The 23,358-nt window shown below is 34.9% G+C and overlaps 1 pseudogene; it reads left to right on the plus strand.

Moving 5' to 3' along the window:
• The first annotated feature begins 546 nt into the window (after positions 1-546).
• The window catches only part of LOC137616288 (microfibril-associated glycoprotein 4-like), a 208,855-nt pseudogene continuing 186,043 nt past the window's right edge, over positions 547-23,358 (plus strand).

Consider the following 23,358-nt stretch of genomic DNA (forward strand, 5'->3'; position numbering starts at 1 on the left):
TGAAAGTGAACAAAATTCAGTTAACTGTTGTTGATAGCCTATAGGTTGGTTTGGAGATAAAATCGCAGTCCCAAGTAGGCCTAATTGTTGCGCAAAACAGGTGATTTTAAAGGACTATATAATATTTATACGAGGGATAAATCTCTAGAAATATTCGGTGCATCATTTTTTCCCAGGTATGGGAACAATTGGATCAAATAGAAAAAAGATAAAGCACGATGATAAATGAAAGACATTAATTAAGGAGAAATGTTGCTAAGTAGGTCAAACAAAGCATAAGGTGTTTGCCATGGGAACTGGATTGAATTAAAACCAAAATGACTAGAAACATGTACGTTTGAGACGTGTCATTTTCCCCCAGATTTTATCAAACAATCTTGACCTAAAGTCAAACTAAAACAGCTATACAAACTAGATCACGAAGGGTGAGACTGGATGAAAACTTTAATATTTGATGTCTATGAATAAAGCCTGAAAAAAAAAGCGGCTGCGCGACAGCGTTGAGTTTAGTATCTGTTTACATTTTCACTACCACTTCATGCTCGCGAGTCCTTGCTGTTGCTAACTCAAGATTTTGGTCATCTAACTTTCGTGAGAATGAAAATGAGAGTTTTGCGGCCTCATTTATCCTCCAGGTGAAAATATCTGAGTGGCGGTGTGCTAATGGGCGTGACGACAGACCCCGATTTCGCCGGAGTTGAGATATGGTGGTGGCTGTCTGGGTTTAGGAGTCGATCTCTTGACACGGGTGGCCAAGGTACTTAGGCTACGTAGTGCTCCTCCAAAATTCGCGAACTGATAATATATCGATGTTCAAGATCATATGAATTGCACTGAACTCCATTATTCGTTGTGTCAAGAGTTAATTTTCAAGTTATAATTAAACGTAAGCAAGAACAGACCCTGATAAACAAGTAAAATAACTATTTACCATTTTCATCAGGTGGTGTTGATAAAAAGTGAATCTAAAATGTTCTTCCGAACGTTTGTTGTGATTGTTATTGTCTCGTCGCTTGGATATGCTAACCGACATGTAAGTAGAATCGCGCAAATGTTCACGTGTCTATGTGTATAATACCAACTTTTTCATATATATATATATATATATATATATATATATATATATATATATATATATATATATATATATATATATATATAACTGTAGCTGTCCTCGACTGCAGGTCAAAGGTCTCAGACATGTTCTTCCACTCGCGCATGTTTATAGTCTTTCTGTACCAGTCTATACCCGCCACGGCGTCAATGACCTTCGCTGTCAGGATGCCAGAGAACTTCAAATCAATCAATCAATAGGCTACCCGCCAATTTCCTTAGCTTGTCAATCCATCGTCTTCTCTTCCTCCCATTGCTTCGTTTTCAACCTTTAGGGACTCATTCTGTTATTCTTAATATCCATGTCTATTTCTTTTCTTACATGTTGGAATATCATCTACTTTAGTTTCCTTTCTTATCCGTGTTGTTCTTTATCTCTCATTATTCTTTTCATAGCTCTTAGAGTTGTAACTAATTTATGTTTTAAGGCTTTAGTGAAGCTCCTAGGTTCTGATGGCTTACTGGTAACACTATCTGAATCAATACTGAAATTTTTGAGAAAGTGGTATTTGGATCTTCATAATCTTATTTTATTTACCTAAATCTCTCCATCCTATGCTTATCCTACTTTTAATTTCGGTCTCGTGTGCTTTGTAAACACCTACTGTCTGTCCTAAGTACGTTTACTGTATTCATTAACAATATCTAGACTGAGGTTTGTCCATCACTCGTATTTGTTGTCTGCATTTTCAATGAATATTAACTTAGTTTTAACTCATAATCATGTCGACTCCTACATTTCAGTTTTCTCTTTTTAAATCTTCTATCTTTCTTTGCAATTCCTCCCGTGATTCACTAAACAGAGGTAAATTAAGGTATTCCCATAAATATTAATTCCTACATTTTCCCAATCTAAATTTTTAAACTACTTCTAGGCATGCTGTGCATAATTTAGGATAGGCCTAGATGGGGTCTCCCTGTCTAACTACTTTCTCATTTGGAATTTTCACACTTATCTTATGTAGTTTATAGGTTTTGCTGTACTTTCTGTAAAATATCTTCAAATGTTCTAACAAAGATGAATTTATTCCTTGGAATTGAAGTGCTTTCATTATTGAATAATGTTTAGGCTATACACATAATATAGGTATTTATGTATATTATATATATACATATATATATATATATATATATATATATATATATATATATATGTATATATATATATATACTATATATATATACATATATATATATATATATATATATATATATATATATATATATATATATATATATATGTGTGTGTGTGTGTGTGTGTGTATATAGCATTGTACTTTACCCATATAAAATGATGGCATAAATATTTAGATAGATATGCACACGCACATAAACACAGATTCAACCCTTCCCACCCCCTCCGCCTTTCCAAACTACAACACGGCAGATGTGGTTTATCAGTGTACCTCTCGGCACACCCCCATCTCACCAGGGTATGACTACTTCCCTGAGTAGGTATACGCCTTGCAATGCCACTTAGCGTGATGAATATAAGTACCTACTCTCTTGGTTAGTAAAAGTCTAGCTGTCTTTCTGTTCGGCCTAATATGATCTTTTTAGATATATATTTTGGAGAGTAAACTTAATGGGCGGTAATTTTTCAGGTCTATTGTATCTCCCTTTTTGTGAATTGGTATAATGATGAAGTTTTTCCAAGCCGCAGGTATAGAGCATTCTTGCAGACATTTGTTGTAGAGTTCTGTGAGTTTTACTGCAATCTCCTCCTTCTATTATGGTCACCTTTTAATGCTTTCTTTACTTCTCCTACTGTTACGTTTGGTACTGGCTCAGGTGTTTTATTATTTCTATTTTAAAAGTTATTTCTTATATTACTATTATATAGTATTATATAGAAATCCTTTGCAAATTTAATGGCTCCATTTCTTTGGTTGATATTTTCATTTCTATCTTTTTCGTCAATTTGAGTTTTCTTCCGTTCTTTAGCGTTCCCTCAATTTTTGTCTGATTGTGTTTACGAATAACTTGGGTTTTTAGTTTGTTTATTATTTTGGACAGTTCTGCTAGTAATTCTATTTCATCTATCTTGGAGTTTACCCTTATTTCCAATCTTTTCTTTACTGTATTAGATTTTTGGTCTTTTCCAATAGTTTAACTTGATTTTGTTTAGGAACTTTCCCTCATACCTCTTATGCTGATTCCATGCGGCTGTGTACCGGGTTCAATTATTTGTCCCACATCCCGCTCCATGAATGTTCAAGTGGCTTGTGGTATCTTTCTTTACTGGTGATAACCCATCCAATAGGTTACAGAACAGACCGGCCATTGTTTGATTTCGGTGATAGTAACACGTATGCCATCAACTGGGTCTTTTACTCCTGTCATCCGTTTAACGAAGTACCTGGCCGGTGCTGGGTCTGGTGGCATCGAGAGTTACAAGGAGTTACAAGGATTTTGGATGTCTCAAAGACTTTTTCGTCCATCCATGGAGAGACTATTTGCTCTTTGGTAAGGCGATTTAGTTTAAGCATTTAGAGAGTTCTTATGATCTTGTCTGTTTACTACATCTGCTGGAAGTCTATTCCAAGTATTTGCTATTTTGTATGTAAAGAAATTGCCACATCGAGTGTTGCAGCTTTTTAATTCCTGTATTTGTTGTCTCTACTGATTCGTGCCAAGCGTGAATAGATTATTGTAATCTACATTTGTTATTCCTTTAAGAATTTTGAATGCCTCTATTAACTGTCCCCTTAGTCGTCGAGTTTATAGATCAACTAAGTTCAAACGTTCCATCGTCCGTTTATATCCAAATTGCGTTAGTGTTGCAACTGGTTTGAGGGGCCTAGCTTGTACTACTTCCAGTCTATCTATATCCTTCTGAATGTTTGGAGCCCAGAATTGGACTCCATATTCTAGATGGGGTCTTACTAGTAATGTGTACAGCTGTAATACAGTGTCTCTGTTTTGTATTTGAATTGTCTCTTTATGTAACCTATTAGATTTTGTGCTTTCTGTTCAGCTTTTATGGGCTGTTTGGTTAACTTTAAATCCCTGATGATAATAATACCAAGATCTTCCTCCTGGTCTACACTTTATATTTCATTACCCAGCAGCGAGTAATCTGATTGTGGGTTACTATAACCTATGTGCATAACTTTACGTTTCCCCTAGTTGAAAGGCATTTGCCATTTTCTGGGTCATTTTCCTAGCTTCATCAGATGCTCTCTTAAGGCTTCTACGTCTTCTGAGTTCGTAGTATTTATGCCTAGTTTAGTATCTTCGGCAAATTTGGCTATTCTACTAGTTAATCCTAAGTCTATTGTATTTCGTTGATGTAGATCAGATATAGCAATGGGCCAAGGACGGATCTTTGTGGTACTATGCTTGTAACAGCTGCCCCACTCTGAAGCTTCTCCATTGGTTACAACTCTGTTTTCTGTTTGTTAGCCAATCTTCGACCAATTTAGCTGGCTCGTCAATGATGCCTAGTGTTTTAATTTTGACCAATAATTTTTTTATGAGGAACTTTGTCAAAAGCATTTTGAAAGTTCAGGTATATAATGTCTATTGAACTGCTTTTATAACAAATGCTAAACATATTGTGGAAAAATTCCAGCAGATTTGTCACACATGATCTCTTTTGTCTAAAACCATGTTTGCTGTCTACCTGAAGATTGTTTTTCTCTATATGTTCTGCTATTGAATCTACTATAATTGATTAAAGAAATTGCAAGGCACTGAAGTTAAGACACACCAGTCTATAGTTACCAGGTTCTTCTTTGGGTGCCTTCTTGTAGATTGGAGGAATATTGCTTAGTTTCCATTCTTGTGGTGACTCTTTCGTTGGCTGTCTTTCAGAACATTTTGTTAAAGTATGGGGTTATCTCTTCTTCTAGTTCTATAATCTCTCTTGGATGAATATCATCTGGACGTGGTGCCTTAGATCTACTGAGTCCTTTTATTTTCATTTAGACATCATCCATTGTAAAGGTGATTCTATTTAATGGTTGCGGCCCTTCGTATTTGATAACTGGTTGGGGAGGGTCATTGATTCTTCCCTTGTGAATACAGTTGTGTGTGTGTTTATGCGTGCGTGTGTGAAAGAAGGTATGATATATGTAGCTTGGAGTATAATTTTTTTTTAAAAAGAAAGTAATCAAATCTAGAAAACTATCTGTCCCCGATAATCGCAAACATTCTTCACTGATGGTTTACTGACGGACACCATTGCCAAACAACCTCATTACTACAAGGATCATTGTATTCATTTCTTTAAGTTATGGTCACCGATATATAAGTTATACCAACTGAGCTTAGGTTATAGTATGGGGAGAAATGTTCAAATAGTTTCTGTATCATAAAACAGAACGTGTATCCAAATTTTTCTCTTGATAACAACATAAAATGACTCTGTCCCAGGAATGGGCCAATGCTGGCCTTTCTGTCGGTATGGGTATACAGAATATGAGTTAATAATTCTTATGGCAAAGACGTTGCCATACATAATGCATATTTCAGGTAAAATCACCGCCACAACTGCTACAATTTTATTTATCCTCTTCTATTTTTTCATAATGAGGTTACACAGATGATGTTTTATTATCTTTCATAAGACGAGTTCCGCTATTATTACATTTGCGCTTTACAGGGAGTAGGTTGGCCATGACACCAGCCACCCGTTGAGATACTACCGGTAGAGAGTTATGGGGTCCTATGACTGGCCACATATTACTAAATTGGAGCCTTCTCCCTGGTTAAGGTTCATTTTCCCTTTGCCTACACACACTTCGAATAGTCTAGCCTATTCTTTTCATATTCTCCTCTGTCCTCATACACCTGATAACACTGATATTACCAAACAATTCCTCTTTATTTAAGGGGTTAACTACTACAGCGTAATTGTTCAGTGACTGCTTTCCTCTTGGTAAGGGTAGAAGGGACTCTTTATCTATGGTAAGCAGCTCTTCTAGGAGGACACTCAAAAATCAAACCATTGTTCTCTAGTCTTGGGTAGTGCCATAGCCTCTGTACCATGGTTCTCTTGCTTGAGGGTATACCCGGGCTCACTTTTATATCTTATTTCTCTTCCTCTTGTTTTTTAGTTTATTTATACATTATATAGATATTTATTTTAATGTTGTTACTGTTCTTAAGATATTTTTTTCCTTGTTTCCTTTCCTCACTGGGCTATTTTTCCCTGTTGGAGTCTATGGGCATATAGCATCTTGCTTTTCCAACTAGGGCTGTAGTTAGCAAGTAATAATAATAATAATAACAATAATAATGATGGAAAAAGCGCGTCACGTGATTTGTAGATCGTCGGTATGTGCTTTATGTTAAAGTTTATAATCAACGATGTTACACTATCCAGTGAAAGAAGCATTTTATCCTCGGCTTGTTATTTGACCTTTTTTTTTCAAGAAATTTTTATACAATATTTCATTTAGGTTTTTATTTTATTTATCTGATTTTCTAATTTATAATTTATCTGGTTCTTACTTCTTTTTTTTTCTGCTATTTCACGTTTAGGCAATTTCAGTTCTATGGTTATCCTTGTTATCCTGGTTAGGCTGGAGGAACGTAGAGAGTAGAGGTCCCCTTTTTTGTTTGTTTCTTGTTGATGTCGGCTACCCCCCAAAACTGGGGGAAGTGCCTTTGGTATATGTATGTATGTATTATTATTATTATTATTATTATTGTTATTGTTGTTGTTGTTTTTGTTAATATTAATATTATTATTATTATTATTATTATTATTAATATTATCATTATTGTTTTTATTATTATTATTATTATTATTATTGTTGTTATTATTGTTATTGTTGGTGTTATTATTATTATTATTATTATTATTATTATTATTATTATTATTATAATAATAATAATAACGACACTAATAGTCTATTGAAACTATGTTGTGAGAGCTAAAAGACTTCCCTCAATTGTGCTTTACACTGGTAAAACTACATAATTAGATCATTTCCCGGAAGCTCTGATTACTAGAAAAATTAAAACGTTCTATTACATGCATTAATTCAGAATTGGGCTACTTAATTTAACACGTTTAACGCTGTACCTGAAGTGATATGAAATTTAACCAAGGTTAAAACGGAATTTGGTGTTAGTATGTCAGCGTCTAAGTTAATACATGACATGCGAGAGAGAGAGAGAGAGAGAGAGAGAGAGAGAGAGAGAGAGAGAGAGAGAGATGTCAAGTAAATACAGGGGCTAATTAGGACCATGATCATGAATAATATTAAGTTTTTGCATATATTTATTTTTTTATTTATAGTTATCAAATGTATATGAGGACGAACATGACAAACGACATGAAGATTATAACTGTATTGGCATGCCAACTTTCACAGGAGAATAGAGTTTTTATACATATATACAGTATACAGGCTAATTATAACTATAATTTGATTATTTTGCTATTTATACCTGTTGATCCATATTATTGTCTTCGTTTTCCTGATTTATTGCTAATGAGTTTTTTTTTATAGTTTTTTTTTCAGAATACAGTAATAATGATAATCTATTAAATTTCGTTATTCCTCTTATTATATGAGCGATAATTTCTATTTTTAGTTATCTCATACGACCCTAGAGGTAACAGTTAATAACGGAGAGGACCTGAACAATAGTGTACGGGCAATAAACCAACTTTTTAATGCGTTCTTCACTCCGGGTTAAAATGATTTGGGCGCTTAGTTGGTTAGCCGGGGCACCAGCCGCTCGTTGAGATGCTACCGCTAGAGAGTTATGGGGTTCTTTGACTGGCCAGAGAGTAGTACATTGGATCCTTCTCTCTGGTTACGGTTCTATCACTTTGCCTACACATACAACGAATAGTCTGGCCTATTCTTTACAGATTCTCCTCTGTCTTCATACACATGACAACACTGAGATTACCATACAATTCATCTTCGCCCAAGGGGTTAACTACCTGCACTGTAATTATTCAGTGGCTACTTTCCTCTTTGTAAGGGTAGAAGAGACTCTATAGCTTTGGTAAGCAGCTCTTTTAGGAGAAGGAGACTCCAAAATCAAACCATTGTTTTCTAGTCTCGGGTAATGCCATAGCCTCTGTACCATGGTCTTCCACTGTCTTGGGTTGGAGTTCGCTTCCTTGAGGGTGCGCTCGGGCACGCTGTTCTATCTAGTTTCTCTTCCTCTTATTTTGTTTAAGTATTTATAGTTTATATAGGAAATATTTATTTTAATGTTGTTACTGTCCTTGAAATATTTTATTTTACCTTGTTTCCTTTCCTCACTGGGCTATTTTCCCTGTTGGGGCCCCTGGGTTTATAGCATCCTGCTTTTCCAACTAGGGTTGTAGCTTAGCGATAATAGTAAATAATAATATGCGTAAACTGCTTAGAAAACTGTAAATTTGATCGGAAATTCTCCGTTAAAATATACTGTTCTCGGCAGTATTTCAACAAAATACAGGCGACCGTAATTTTACTCAACTTTGTTATTATATTTTACGGATTGTTCACTGTAATATCACTCCTTTACGTCAATATATCAGCTTTTAAATCGGTATAAATCCTGGAATAAATGTTGCCTGGCATTTGCGGTTTTTAATGTAAATTTTTAAGTGTGCGTGGTACATCATTCGAGATAGCAAGGTTTTCGATTTGAATTTAATAAATGTATTGTATTCACACCCTATTATTTTGTGTGTGTGTGTGTGTGTGTGTGTGTGTGTTGTTTGTTTTCGGCTGAGTCATATCTATCCAAAAGTATACTAGAAAATTTCAATGTTGGCCACGCAATTGTTGTATTGATGCTTCATAAGCCATTTTTATATAATCTTTTATATTTCTTGAAGATTGTATAGAAATTGAATATATTAATTCGACATTTGGCTGTGATATTTTCGACTACTTCATGTTCTGATTTTTGGATTACAGTTTACACAAATGGGGAAGTTTAACAACATATATATTAAACTTTAAATTCTCACATGCGTTTTGTGGGAATCGGGAGCGCGAGACTCTGTGTCGTCTGATCAATCCATCATACATTTCTTTACCTCGATCATTTCTGCAATCATCGTTGCTAATGGAGTGGAGTCGATCACAATTCTCTCCATGATATGAAGCGATAGTTTCAATGGGTTTGTTATAGGCTGTGGACATCTCATCATCTTTTTTTCATATACTGCAGCTTGTTTTGTCTATGCTATGCTAGGTTAGATCATTCTATTTTTTGTAGATTTTCATCACGGGGGAGATTTTTATATATATATATATATATATAATTGTGTATATATAATTAATTTATATATATAATTAATGTATATAATTATTATATATATAATTAATATATATGTAATTATAATATCTATATCTATATCTATATATATATATATATATGTACGTGATTAATATTATATATATATATATATACATGATTATATATATATATATATAGAGAGAGAGAGAGAGAGAGAGAGAGAGAGAGAGAGAGAGAGAGTGAAAATTTTTCCCTCAAACTCAAAAGGTCTGTCACACTTATACTATGACACACCGAAGAAGAGAAACGACCGATTTGCTCTTGAAAATCAACGTGGCTTTAGCCAGAAGTAATCACGTTGTCGTCTTTGCTTTGAACTTTCTACCACCTGGCATATGTGAGTGTGTGTGTACCTTTTGAGTGGTGCCATCTGGTAGTGGCTTTTTGCACTTTCTCTGAATAGTGCTCGGCGAGATTTGCAGAAGCATTAGGAGGAGGTTTTTGCGTTTCTACATACCAGTAATTTGTTCTTACTGAATGTCAAGGGTATATTCTAGCCTCTTGTGAAGAAAATTTATTATTTGACACTTATAGGGAAAACTTTGAGGTTAGGGTATAGATAGATAGATAGTTAGATAGATAGATTGATAGATAGACCATGTACTATGTACTAGATACACAATCACACAGAGTACACACACACACACACACACACATATATATATATATATATATATAAGATAGATAGATAGATAGGTCTTTTAGTATAAATACACATATACACACATTATATATATAATATATATATATATATAAAATCTATATCTACATGTATGAATATATACAGTATGAATATATATACTACATATATACATAGATGCATACATACATACATACATACATATGTATATAATATATGAGTGTGGGCGTGTAGGTTATGTGTATAATCTCAAAAATATCAAAGTCGCCAATTAGTGGCTTCACTAATATCGATTCCACTTCACCTTCAAAAAATGTTCACCCAAAAAAGTATTATATGATGAGTCCCTTTCTCACCCAAAATTCAAACCTAGGGGACTCCGGTGACAGTGACCACAGAGCTCTCAAGACAAATAAATTAAAGAATTTCACCCGGACCATGTGTCCGAAAGTACAAGGGAACTTTCTCTGTTTGGAGGTACACCAGAGTACAGTGACTCGTATTAGCCTCCAGATTCACGAACGAACAATTGTAATCTGTCGTTGTTTACATTCTCAAAAGGACTGTGTATGTGTGTGTGTGTTAATCTGCTGTTGTTTATATCCTAAAAACGTGTGTGTGTGTGTGTATATGTGTGTGTGTTTTTTTCTTATATCTTAAAATGCTATTGGTGATCTAAATTGTATATGAAATATGATTTTTGGGTGGTCATTGTTGCTAGTTAGCACAACACGGAATGCTTGCATCTTGGCAACACAAATGTCACGGGCCTCATATTTGGAGAGGTAGAACTGTGGCTTTCTGGAGGAGCTGTTTAACGTCTTTGTGAGACTTTCCCTTCTGCGGCGTTACGATTGACGGTCATTGGCTCCTCTGGCGGGAGATTTTTTTAAAAGCAGCCCTGAGAAAATTTCTCTGAATGGAAACGAGCCGTGAGGTTCGTGTGGTTGAGGTTTAGTAGAAATTCTCTGTGTGTTCATTCGAGACTTTTGTTCCTATTTTTAGTTGGGTCAGTAACTAATTATCTTCTACACGTGTACTATAGAATAACAATAATTTTTATAGTATTATTTTTGTTATTTTTAGTATTTTATTTACGTACACATTAGTTTAAAGGCAACTCATGAATGGCAGAGGCAAGGGACAGTGGCATTGCCCTATCAAGCAGGACAATGGCCGTGAGACTGACCGTATATACATGATTAGCGCCTAAGCCCCTTCTCTACTCGAGCTAGGACCAAGGAGGGCCAGGCAATGGCTGCTGATGACTCGGCTGATTGTTGTTGTTGAAGATTGCTTGGCCCTTTTGGCCAAACACGGGCTCTTGCAATCATGCAGCCCGTAGGTGTTTTGGTAGGATTTATTGGGATAGGTAGTTGGGATGGGGGATATTCTGCAACATTTATTTTAGGACATTGGGATAGGTTTTGGGTTATGATGGGTTGTTTTGAGAAGGGAGGAGGTGACTGTGGGAAGGGGATACCTTCCCAAGAGCCCACTGGCTCCAGTCTTTCTTAGAGAAAGAATTATAGTAGTAACTCCCGATAAGTAGGAGAGCTCGGGAAGGAGTTGAAAAGTTTTAGTATAAGATACTGATATAGGTGAAGTAACAAAAAACTTCGTAGTGGTTTAAGCTTAAGTTGTGAGGTGGAGGGATAGTGTGAGATTTCAGCCGAGTGAGAGAGAGCTGAAAGGAGGGAGTTTTAGCAGCTTGAGTAGTAGAGATAGGATGGAATAAATAATTCCTGTACCTGTAAATCTAGAAAAAAAGGAAAAATAAAAATAGCAGATAGACCAGTAGGTTCCCTCAAATCCCCAATCTATAGCTCACAAGGATGGTGAGGTTGTAGCCACCAAAGGAGCTACTGAGTTTGAGCGTGATTCGAACCCCAGTCTGGCGTTCACCAGTCAGGGACGTTACCACATCTTGGATTTGAGTGTGTGTGTGTTCGTGTATGTGTGGGTGGGTATTACTTTAGGAATGAATGAAAACGGTAAATGACATCAACTAATCTTTGGTTTCGATCAAAGAAGAGGATTTGCAGAGACATCATGGCTAGGATAGGAATGAGTAATTACTACAAACTACTGTGATGTAGTTGTGACCTTTTTTCGAAATGAGTTTTAAATTTGATCCTTTCATGTATAAGACAACAGCCGTAAAGCATCATTAAATTTACATAAGCATAGATAGACACTGTAAAGGAAATGACATCCAAAATATAACGTGTCTTTGTTGATATTGTTATTTGAATAGACAGAATCGAAAGTTGAATTTTGCATTCTCTGTCAAAGCGTATCGTCAGATAGCACATAACCTATGAAAATTGTTTAGTTTAGCTAATTTAGTTCATTTTATATCGAGTCAGTGACGTCATTGACTTATTGTGGATCGAGGCATAGTATTTATTGACGAACGAATCAATCATTTGTCTTTGGAAAATCATGTTTAGGTAAGTTTTTATTTAGTAGGCATGGCCGTTTTCCTTCGGTAAATGGTATACTATCGTACTAATAAAAAGAAATGCTGATAATGTCTCTCTCTCTCTCTCTCTCTCTCTCTCTCTCTCTCTCTCTCATTTTTGTGAGAGATAATTTATATAAAGTATCTATATTGTTGCTTGTAGAAACTTGTTTATATAAATATTATCCTTAAGTTTAAAATCTGCGAGCGATTGTGTGTGTGTGTGTGTGTGTGTGTGTAAAAATGAGAGAGAGAGAGAGAGAGAGAGAGAGAGAGAGAGAGAGAGAGAGAGAGTTATGCCAATATGCGTCAACGAATTTAAAGTGCGTCATCTTTCCTTTTCCCGCCTCTCTCTCTCTCTCTCTCTCTCTCTCTCTCTCTCTCGTAAATATTACCAGAGAGGTCTTATGGCATTTGGTTAACCGCGACAGTAAAATTTCCCCTTCTATTCTATGGCAATTCGTATCTCCGACGGTAGATGGCGCGCATCGACATTGCCTTTTCCAGATCTTCAGGCCGCTTTGCCCCGGTGAATTCATTTGTTTTAAAAGGTTTATATATTTAACTACTGTTGAATGAGTATCGAATTCACTATACGTAAGGAGTGGGTATATTCATTCAAATCTTTGCTTTTGAGGTCTTAAGATAACGTATATGTAGTCGAGTAGTATAATTGATGAGGTATCATACTTCTAATATTGTACGTAAGTATACTTGTCCTATTAAAGTGTAATATATATATATATATATATATATACTGTGTATGTATATATATATATATATATATATGTGTATGTATATATATATATATATATATACTGTGTATATATATATATATATATACATGTGTGTATAGGTACATAGTCTACAATAAATTCATCACTTCCATAATGAAATATTTCTCTTGTTTTATAACTTTCATTCACGAAACTTCTAGTGTCTATGGTTTTATGGTATTTATTGCAGCAAATTAAAAATGTTTTGGTATCAATGAGTTGGGTAACTATCATAGTTAAAAGTAGTGTACATGTATGGCTATAAATGACCGCAATATCTAAACAAGATTTAAAATACATTAGGTCTATAATGTATCGAGCTCTTTGATGTTACTTTGCATTATCTTCTTTAAGAGTTTTTGATTGGTAAATAGGACTGTCTTTATTAATTCGCCATACTCTTCAGACTGCAAATAATTTCAGGGGTCGAGCAGGTGATAACTTTGTTCTATAGGATTCTGCAAGACGTAACATTATTATTATTATTATTATTATTATTATTATTATTATTATTATTATTATTATTATTATTATTATTATTGTTGTTGTTGTTATTTTTGTTTTTTATTACTTTATTACTTTATTTTTTTTATTTTATCATTATTACCATTTTTTTCATTATTATCATTATTACCTCCGCCAAGGAGGTTAAATTTTCGAGTCTGTTTATTCATTTATTTATTTATTTATTTGTGTGCGTGTCTGTGGACAGGATTACGTCAAAACTACTCGACGGATTTGGACGAATTTCCGCTACTGATTGATTCTTAGGTCATGGACGACCACATTAGATTTTGGAGATGATCCTGATTCTAGAGCAGGATTTGCATTTTTTTCACAATTTTAAAGATTACATCAAAACAAATTGACATATTGGATTTTCACCAAATTTTAACAATAGATAGATATTATATATCGGAAGAAAACATGAAATTTGAAGGGGATACGGATTAAGATCACGATCCTGGATCAACATTGCATTTTACTCCATCTACTGTACAGTTAGCATATGAAAAGTGGGAGGCGATACCCGTATATTTTAGTTAAATGTTGGCCATAATCATTGGCGGTGGTCGGAAATATCTTATTATTATTATTATTATTATTATTATTATTATTATTATTATTATTATTATTATTATGATGTACATGTACATGTACATGTACATGTATATATATATATATATATATATACACATATATACTGTACATATACATATATATTTATATATATAATATATACATATAGCCTATATATATATATATATATAGTATGAATCATGCTAGCTTACATGTCCTCGCTATCTATTAAGGAAAATTAAATTAATTGATAAGAGAATAGTTTACGTTGACTTGGGGAGTATTTTTGGTATTAAACTTATTACTTCAAAATGCTATGTGTGTAGGTTACAGTATTCATAATTATCAAAATTATATATACTAAAAATTATTATTATTATTATTATTGTGTACGTAGGTCTGAATATATGTCACTCTGGTATTCTCTCTCTCTCTCTCTCTCTCTCTCTCTCTCTCTCTCTGTCTCTCTCTCTCTCTCTCTCTCTCTCCTACTGTATATCGACAATCAATGCGTGCTAATTAAAGTTTGCTTAAGAAAAGCAACTTTGGAAAACGCTCTTCCCCAGCCTTGGCAAATTCCTTGACTGTGTTACATCTGTTCGTGTGAAATCATCCCTGCTTAGTGCGTTCAAGCACGCGAGGTAATGAATAGATGGGCGTCTGTTCTCTACATTCGAAAGATTGATGAACGAGATATAGAAAGCGGAAACTGCAAACATTCAGAGTGCAACGCTTTCTTACTTTTCCCCAATTCAATGCAGGAAAAAGTTAGGAGTGCATGGCAATGAGGATTCAGATTTTGTTTGAGTTTCTACTTTCTTTGATCTCCAATTTATGTGCAAGCATATGCATCTAGATGATTACATATACTGATATATATATATATATATATATATATATTATGATAAATTTTGCACATTTTTACGTGTTTTTCATATTCAAATAAGCCATATATATTTTTGATACATTAATGTCTGGATTCTCTTAACGACTTCGGGATCAGAGCCCCAGGCGAAATCACACAAAGACAAGAGCTTGGCTCCGGCCGGGAATCGAACCCTGGTCGGCAAGCCTGTATAGACAGTGACTAAGCCCACTTGGCCACGAAGAAGGATAAAAGCCAATGACAATTCTTCTGTACTTACCAGGGTTCGATTCCCGGCCGGAGCCAAGCTCTTGTCTTTGTGTGATTTCGCCTGGGTCTGTGATCCCGAGGTCGTTAAGAGAATCCAGACATTAATGTATCAAAAATATATATGGCTTATTTGAATATGAAAAACACGTAAAAATGTGCAACATTTATCATTAATTGAATGCCAAGTAACAAACTACCAATTAGCTACGATGGTGAGGATGGGTTGATTTCAATTCTAAGTACAAAATACCTGAATTCGACAGGTATAAGTACAGAAGAATTGTCATTGACTTTTATTCTTCTTCGTGGCCAAGTGGCTTAGTCACTGTCTATACAGGCTTGCCGACCAGGGTTCGATTCCCGGCCGGAGCCAAGCTCTTGTCTTTGTGTGATTTCGCCTGGGGCTCTGATCCGAGGTCGTTAAGAGAATCCAGACATTAATGTATCAAAAAATATATATGGCTTATTTGGAGATATATATATATATATATATATATCATCATCATCAGCCGTTGCTAGGCCACTGCAGGACAAAGGCCTCAGACATGTCCTTCCACATGCGTCTGTATATTGTCTTTCTGTGCCCGCAAACTCAGTACGTCGATCCACACACACACACACATATATATATATATATATATGTGTGTGTGTGTGTGTGTGTATGTGTGTGTGTCTGTTTATCTAATGTATATTCACTTCTACTTGTGTTTGTGTGTTCATTCATACTCAAATAGATTCATACATTGGACCTTTCAAACATAGTTTAGTGCCACCTTCCTTCGGTATTGTTTCTTTTCTTTATAAATGTGAGAAGCATTATTCCTTGATTGAATATCAGATCAATTTTATGGGTGTTCCCAATACACGAAAGTGCCACATTATCTTCGGCTCTTTTCTCTCCATCTATTTCCGAAACGTGTTAACAATTTTTCTTAATTACTTTGTCTTTGGTTTCCCCTTTACAGTTATTCAAGTCCTCAGAACCAAGTTGATAGTTATATTTTTTTTAAACTAAAGTTTTTTTTCTTAATGTTACGTTTCTCTGGTCTTAATTGTACTTTTTATTGTTTCTTTTTCCTGTTCCTTATTCTATTGGTCTATTTTAGGTTATCGCCATTTGTATGTTGTCCTGTATTTATCGTTTTTCTTTATCTTATATAAATAGACTTTTGTTATTATTTTTTGGGTTTTTACTTTTGTTTTTTTGGGAAATTGTTTTGAAATTAGCAAGTTTTCTTCTCCTGAAAAAAATTATTTAGAAAATTACATTTTAGCATATCGTTCATCCAATTAATATTAGGAATTAAAATTCACAATTTTCCTTGGTAGATCATATGATAGATCAAGGTTCACGTCTTTCAAAGGGAGTACATTTATTATACGACCTTTATTATGATAAATTTATCTTTCTGTTTTGTTCCCACTACAAGCACTCGCAAAGCCACACGTTTTGAATAAATAAATATAATTCTTTAAAATTTAGCTTCAAGGTATGTATATTTATGGACAACTAGTGAACAGAATGAACAAAACTAGACATGATTATATAGTTTAATGAAATGACATTAGACTGAAAGCACAAACGTCTGTTGGACTAGTAATGCGAAATTTTATTTGCAGAAAAGTGGAGTCTGACTGCTGGATTTTCTTCGCCAGCGACGACGAATTATTATTAATATTATTATTATTATTGTTGTTGTTGTTGTTGTTGTTGTTGTTGTTGTTGTTTGTTGTCATTATTATTATCATTGTTATTATTATTATTATTATTATTATTACTACTACTACTTGCTAAGCTACAACCCTAGTTGGAAAAGTAGGATGCTATATGCCCAGGGGCTCCAACAGGGAAAATAGCCCTGTGAGGAAATGAAACCAGGAAAAATAGAATATTTAAAGAAAAGCTTCAACTTTAATTTAAATATCTCCTATGTGAAACTATGAAATTTTAACAAAACTGTAGGAAGAGAAGTAAGATAGAATCGTGTGCCCGAGTGTACCCTCAAGCGAGAGAACTCGAGACCTGCTGACATATCATTCCGAGAAAGATAATAAAGAGAGCTTGAGAAAGAAAGCCATTAGGGCGAATGACTTCTTCTCTAATATAACTTTCACTTCCTTTGCCTCAAGGGATGGTCCATACAGTGTGAGGGGAAGGGGTGGAATAATTAGACAGGGAGACGTCTCCTATCCGGCAAGATTTGTAGGGAATCATGAGTGTGACAAATAGCATGCAGTAAGAGCTGTAATTATGCATGAAGAGACTAGTAATGGATTCAATGGTAGTTGTTAACTTCAGGGGAATTGAGGGAGTCTCCGGAAGCTGGAAGTCATTCTACCGGAACGGAGATGTTGAGGATGTGACCTTTTTTTGTGTGTGTGTTACATTTAACGTTATGGGACGAAGGGGAACTGGATTCTATCAGACGTCGGCTATATCATTGTAATGGTTATAGAAAGGGATTGATTTCATGTGCGTGTATGGGAGCACACAGTAAAGCACCCACTCGCGATCACTTTTTTTCCTCTGTATAATAAAACAAAGTGTCTGAATATATATATATATATATATATATATATATTTGTGGCTATATGGTATGTCACTATCGTGCCAGTTTATCGGACCAAGGTTCGATTCTCCGGTCGACCAGAAGCTGTTATCTTTTTGCTGATTTCCCCTTCGATCTCTGATCCCGAGGTATCAAAGGAAACCAGATATTAAGGTAGTATAATATATATATATATATATATATATAAATATATTATATATATATATATATAAATATATTATATATATATATATATAGTATATATATAATTTCTTTCCTGCCACGCTCAGGGGAAGGAGAATAGTCCTACCCAAGTGAGAGGGATTTACTCCGAGAGTTGCACTCGGAAACCACAATCTCCTATGAATTGCCGAACTAGCAGGTTATAGTTAGGGAATAGGGAGCGGGTGGGTGTGGTTAAATCTGTGTGTGTGTGTGTGTGTATGCATATCTGTCTAAATATTTAGACGTTCATTTCTTATGGCTTGGGTACTTTAGTAGGCCTATACTGTATATAATACTGTAGTGCTATACATTTATTTATGGAATATATTTATGGTCATATGAAAAAAAATATATATTTCTGTCACATTCATATTTTACTGTTGAATTATATATCTATATCATATATATATATATATATATATATAATAATAATATAGATATATTATATATATTATATATATGTATATGTATATATATTTATATTATATATATATATATATAATATAATATAAAATCATGATATATTTAGCTCTTATCATGGCTTAAGCTTACATTTCTTATTTAATTTCCATTGCGTTTAGAATATTCTTTATCCATTTGCATGTAAGCATTAATTTGTATTTTAATAGGGGGTGAATTTTAAATGTTTTATCTATTTTTACAAATGTTTGTCTTTATAGAAAATTTTTATTGATTTTAAACTGCCTTGTGTTTGAGAGGTAGAAGAAAAATGTTGCACTGGCCGCTTATTTAAATATTTCAAGGTTGCAAATTAACGCACACGCGCGTGAATGCTTGCGTGCATTTGTGCGTCATTTCCCTAAAATTCCGAGGAAATGAGGTATTCGACTGCATGCCATGATTTCGAGAAAGCTTCTCTCGTTAATCGTGATTTAGTAGACAACGAATCTGCTTCCATGCAACATATTCCGAAAGAAACCGAATGTGTGTCTGTGTGTCATATCTAGACTGCACCATCTGTCGTGGTCTGAATTGCAATTTTTGGGATGTTGTACCTCTGTCTTTGCACTGCCAGTGATGATTATTCTTACCCATCTTTATTCATCGTCGAGGGAAACACGAGAGAAAAAAAAAACTACTAAAATTATACTGGTATTAACTTTGCGTTTTTCGGGGGCGGGGAAACTTTCACTCTTAAAAAAAGTCTACGAATAACTGTGGCCGTAGGAGAAAGCGGTAAACACCAACATTGTCTCTTCGATGTTTCGGAGACTTGAAGCGTCTTATTTGATGGGAAAATTATACTTCTCGCTTGTTCCGGCCATGATTACAGCACAGGAAGAGTGTGTTTGACTTGTATCGAAGTGTGAGAATCAGTTTGGTAGAATTAACAAGCTGACAAAGCGTTCTTAGGTTTTTTTTTTTTTTTTTTTTTTCTCTTAATTCCACTGTCTGTTTCACATTATCAATACAATCTGAGTATGGCCACTATTCTTTTTCTGCATTATTAAGTATCTAGTCAACGTAATAACATAGATAGGGCTCCTGTAGAAAATATGAAAAGTGGTTCAATCCCAAGTACGTATATTTTTTAGAGCTCGTTGGTTGTACATGAATTATCTACATTGGTTTTCTTTTTTTTATATATTAATATTTATTTAATTCTAACACACCACTTTCCATTGATGCTCAGGATTCAGGTTCTCGGCTGTGAAAACACATTTTCTCTCTACGTTTGCTCAAGAGATTATGCTGATATTTTTAAAGCATCAGTTTTTACATAGAATGTTTGTTCTACTAGTTTGTTTACGATTACCCCACCTCAGAGCCAAGCCCCGCCTTATGTGCGATTGTTCCATTGTTCCATATTTGATTTAGCTGAACACCGTGAATAGATATTTGTCTCATGGAAAAGATGTTTGATGTATTAATTTCTTGGCACTTAAAGGACCCTTGGTGTCGCATGTGTTATTGGTCATATGTCAGCTGGAAAATATCTCGGTAAAAATTATGTGTTCTATAGCTTAATAAAGAGATAAATGGATCAGTAAAAGTAAAAAGTAACAAAAAAAAAACAAGTTATTCTCTATGTAGTTTGAAAAACACAAGGCATGCCATTCAAAAATTGACTGAACTAAGTAGATTTTACTTCATTATTTCGATGAAAAACCATATATATATATATATATATATAAAGTGTGTATATATATATATATATATAAAGTGTATATATATATATATATATATATAAAGTGTATATATATATATATATATATATACACACATATATAAATATATATATTTTTCTTGGGATTCTCATTTCCTTGCAAATTAATAATCTATCTCTCAAGAACTCGGCCCACTCTTATCATTATCTTCTATCATTGTTCCTTAACTAGGAGGGCGGATTCGGCATGGACGGAGCTACTGGGGAGACGAGCGACGAAACTTTCGTCCATGATGGACCCAGTGTGATGTCCCAGATTCGACGCACCGTGAAGCAGATCATATCCGAACAGAGCGATATCAAACCAGCCAACGCCTCAGGGTCCAGGACCAGAGAAGTCTTCGAATTTTACCAGTTAGTATAATTCTCTCTCTCTCTCTCTCCTCTCTCTCTCTCTCTCTCTCTCTCTCTCAAACCAAGACAGAGATTATGTCTTGCAGAGATTATTTTCCAGGATGATACTCTCAATCAAACCAAGACAGAGATTACATTTTGCAGATATTTTCAAAGAGTATTCTCTCTCTCTCTCTCTCTCTCTCTCTCTCTCTCTCAAACCAAGACAGAGATTATGTCTTGCAGAGATTATTTTCCAGGATGATACTCTCAATCAAACCAAGACAGAGATTACATTTTGCAGATATTTTCAAAGAGTATTCTCTCTCTCTCTCTCTCTCTCTCTCTCTCTCTCTCTCTCTCAAACCAAGACAGAGATTATGTCTTGCAGAGATTATTTTCCAGGATGATACTCTCAATCAAACCAAGACAGAGATTACATTTTGCAGATATTTTCAAAGAGTATTCTCTCTCTCTCTCTCTCTCTCTCTCTCTCTCTCTCTCTCAACCAAGGACAGAGATTATGTCTTGCAGAGATTATTTTCCAGGATGATACTCTCAATCAAACCAAGACAGAGATTACATTTTGCAGATATTTTCAAAGAGTATTCTCTCTCTCTCTCTCTCTCTCTCTCTCTCTCTCTCTCTCTCTCTCAAACCAAGACAGAGATTATGTCTTGCAGAGATTATTTTCCAGGATGATACTCTCAATCAAACCAAGACAGAGATTACATTTTGCAGATATTTTCAAAGAGTATTCTCTCTCTCTCTCTCTCTCTCTCTCTCTCTCTCTCTCAAACCAAGACAGAGATTATGTCTTTGCAGAGATTATTTTCCAGGATGATACTCTCAATCAAACCAAGACAGAGATTACATTTTTGCAGATATTTTCAAAGAGTATTCTCTCTCTCTCTCTCTCTCTCTCTCTCTCTCTCTCTCCTCAAACCAAGACAGAGATTATGTCTTGCAGAGATTATTTTCCAGGATGATACTCTCAATCAAACCAAGACAGAGATTACATTTTGCAGATATTTTCAAAGAGTATTCTCTCTCTCTCTCTCTCTCTCTCTCTCTCTCTCTCTCTCTCTCTCTCAAACCAAGACAGAGATTATGTCTTGCAGAGATTATTTTCCAGGATGATACTCTCAATCAAACCAAGACAGAGATTACATTTTGCAGATATTTTCAAAGAGTATTCTCTCTCTCTCTCTCTCTCCTCTCTCTCTCTCTCTCTCTCAAACCAAGACAGAGATTATGTCTTGCAGAGATTATTTTCCAGGATGATACTCTCAATCAAACCAAGACAGAGATTACATTTTGCAGATATTTTCAAAGAGTATTCTCTCTCTCTCTCTCTCGTCTCTCTCTCTCTCTCTCTCAAACCAAGACAGAGATTATGTCTTGCAGAGATTATTTTCCAGGATGATACTCTCAATCAAACCAAGACAGAGATTACATTTTGCAGATATTTTCAAAGAGTATTCTCTCTCTCTCTCTCTCTCTCTCCTCTCTCTCTCTCTCTCTCTCAAACCAAGACAGAGATTATGTCTTGCAGAGATTATTTTCCAGGATGATACTCTCAATCAAACCAAGACAGAGATTACATTTTGCAGATATTTTCAAAGAGTATTCTCTCTCTCTCTCTCTCTCTCTCTCTCTCTCTCAACCAAGACAGAGATTATGTCTTGCAGAGATTATTTTCCAGGATGATACTCTCAATCAAACCAAGACAGAGATTACATTTTTGCAGATATTTTCAAAGAGTATTCTCTCTCTCTCTCTCTCTCTCTCTCTCTCTCTCTCTCTCTCAAACCAAGACAGAGGTTACATTTTGCAGATATTTTCAAAGAGTATTCTCTCTCTCTCTCTCCTCTCTCTCTCTCTCTCTCTCTCTCAAACCAAGACAGAGGTTACATTTTGCAGATATTTTCAAAGAGTATTCTCTCTCTCTCTCTCTCTCTCTCTCTCTCTCAAACCAAGACAGAGGTTACATTTTGCAGATATTTTCAAAGAGTACTCTCTCTCTCTCTCTCTCTCTCTCTCTCTCTCTCTCTCTCTCAAACCAAGACAGAGATTACATTTTGCAGATATTTTCAAAGAGTATTCTCTCTCTCTCTCTCTCTCTCTCTCTCTCTCTCTCTCAAACCAAGACAGAGGTTACATTTTGCAGATATTTTCAAAGAGTATTCTCTCTCTCTCTCTCTCTCTCTCTCTCTCTCTCTCTCTCAAACCAAGACAGAGATTATGTCTTGCAGAGATTATTTTCCAGGATGATACTCTCAATCAAACCAAGACAGAGATTACATTTTGCAGATATTTTCAAAGAGTATTCTCTCTCTCTCTCTCTCTCTCTCTCTCTCTCTCTCTCTCTCTCAAACCAAGACAGAGATTATGTCTTGCAGAGATTATTTTCCAGGATGATACTCTCAATCAACCAAGACAGAGATTACATTTTGCAGATATTTTCAAAGAGTATTCTCTCTCTCTCTCTCTCTCTCTCTCTCTCTCTCTCTCAAACCAAGACAGAGATTACATTTTGCAGATATTTTCAAAGAGTATTCTCTCTCTCTCTCTCTCTCTCTCTCTCTCT

Source organism: Palaemon carinicauda, chromosome 22 (genome assembly GCF_036898095.1).
Source record: "Palaemon carinicauda isolate YSFRI2023 chromosome 22, ASM3689809v2, whole genome shotgun sequence".
In the NCBI taxonomy this organism is placed as follows: Eukaryota; Metazoa; Arthropoda; class Malacostraca; order Decapoda; family Palaemonidae; genus Palaemon; species Palaemon carinicauda.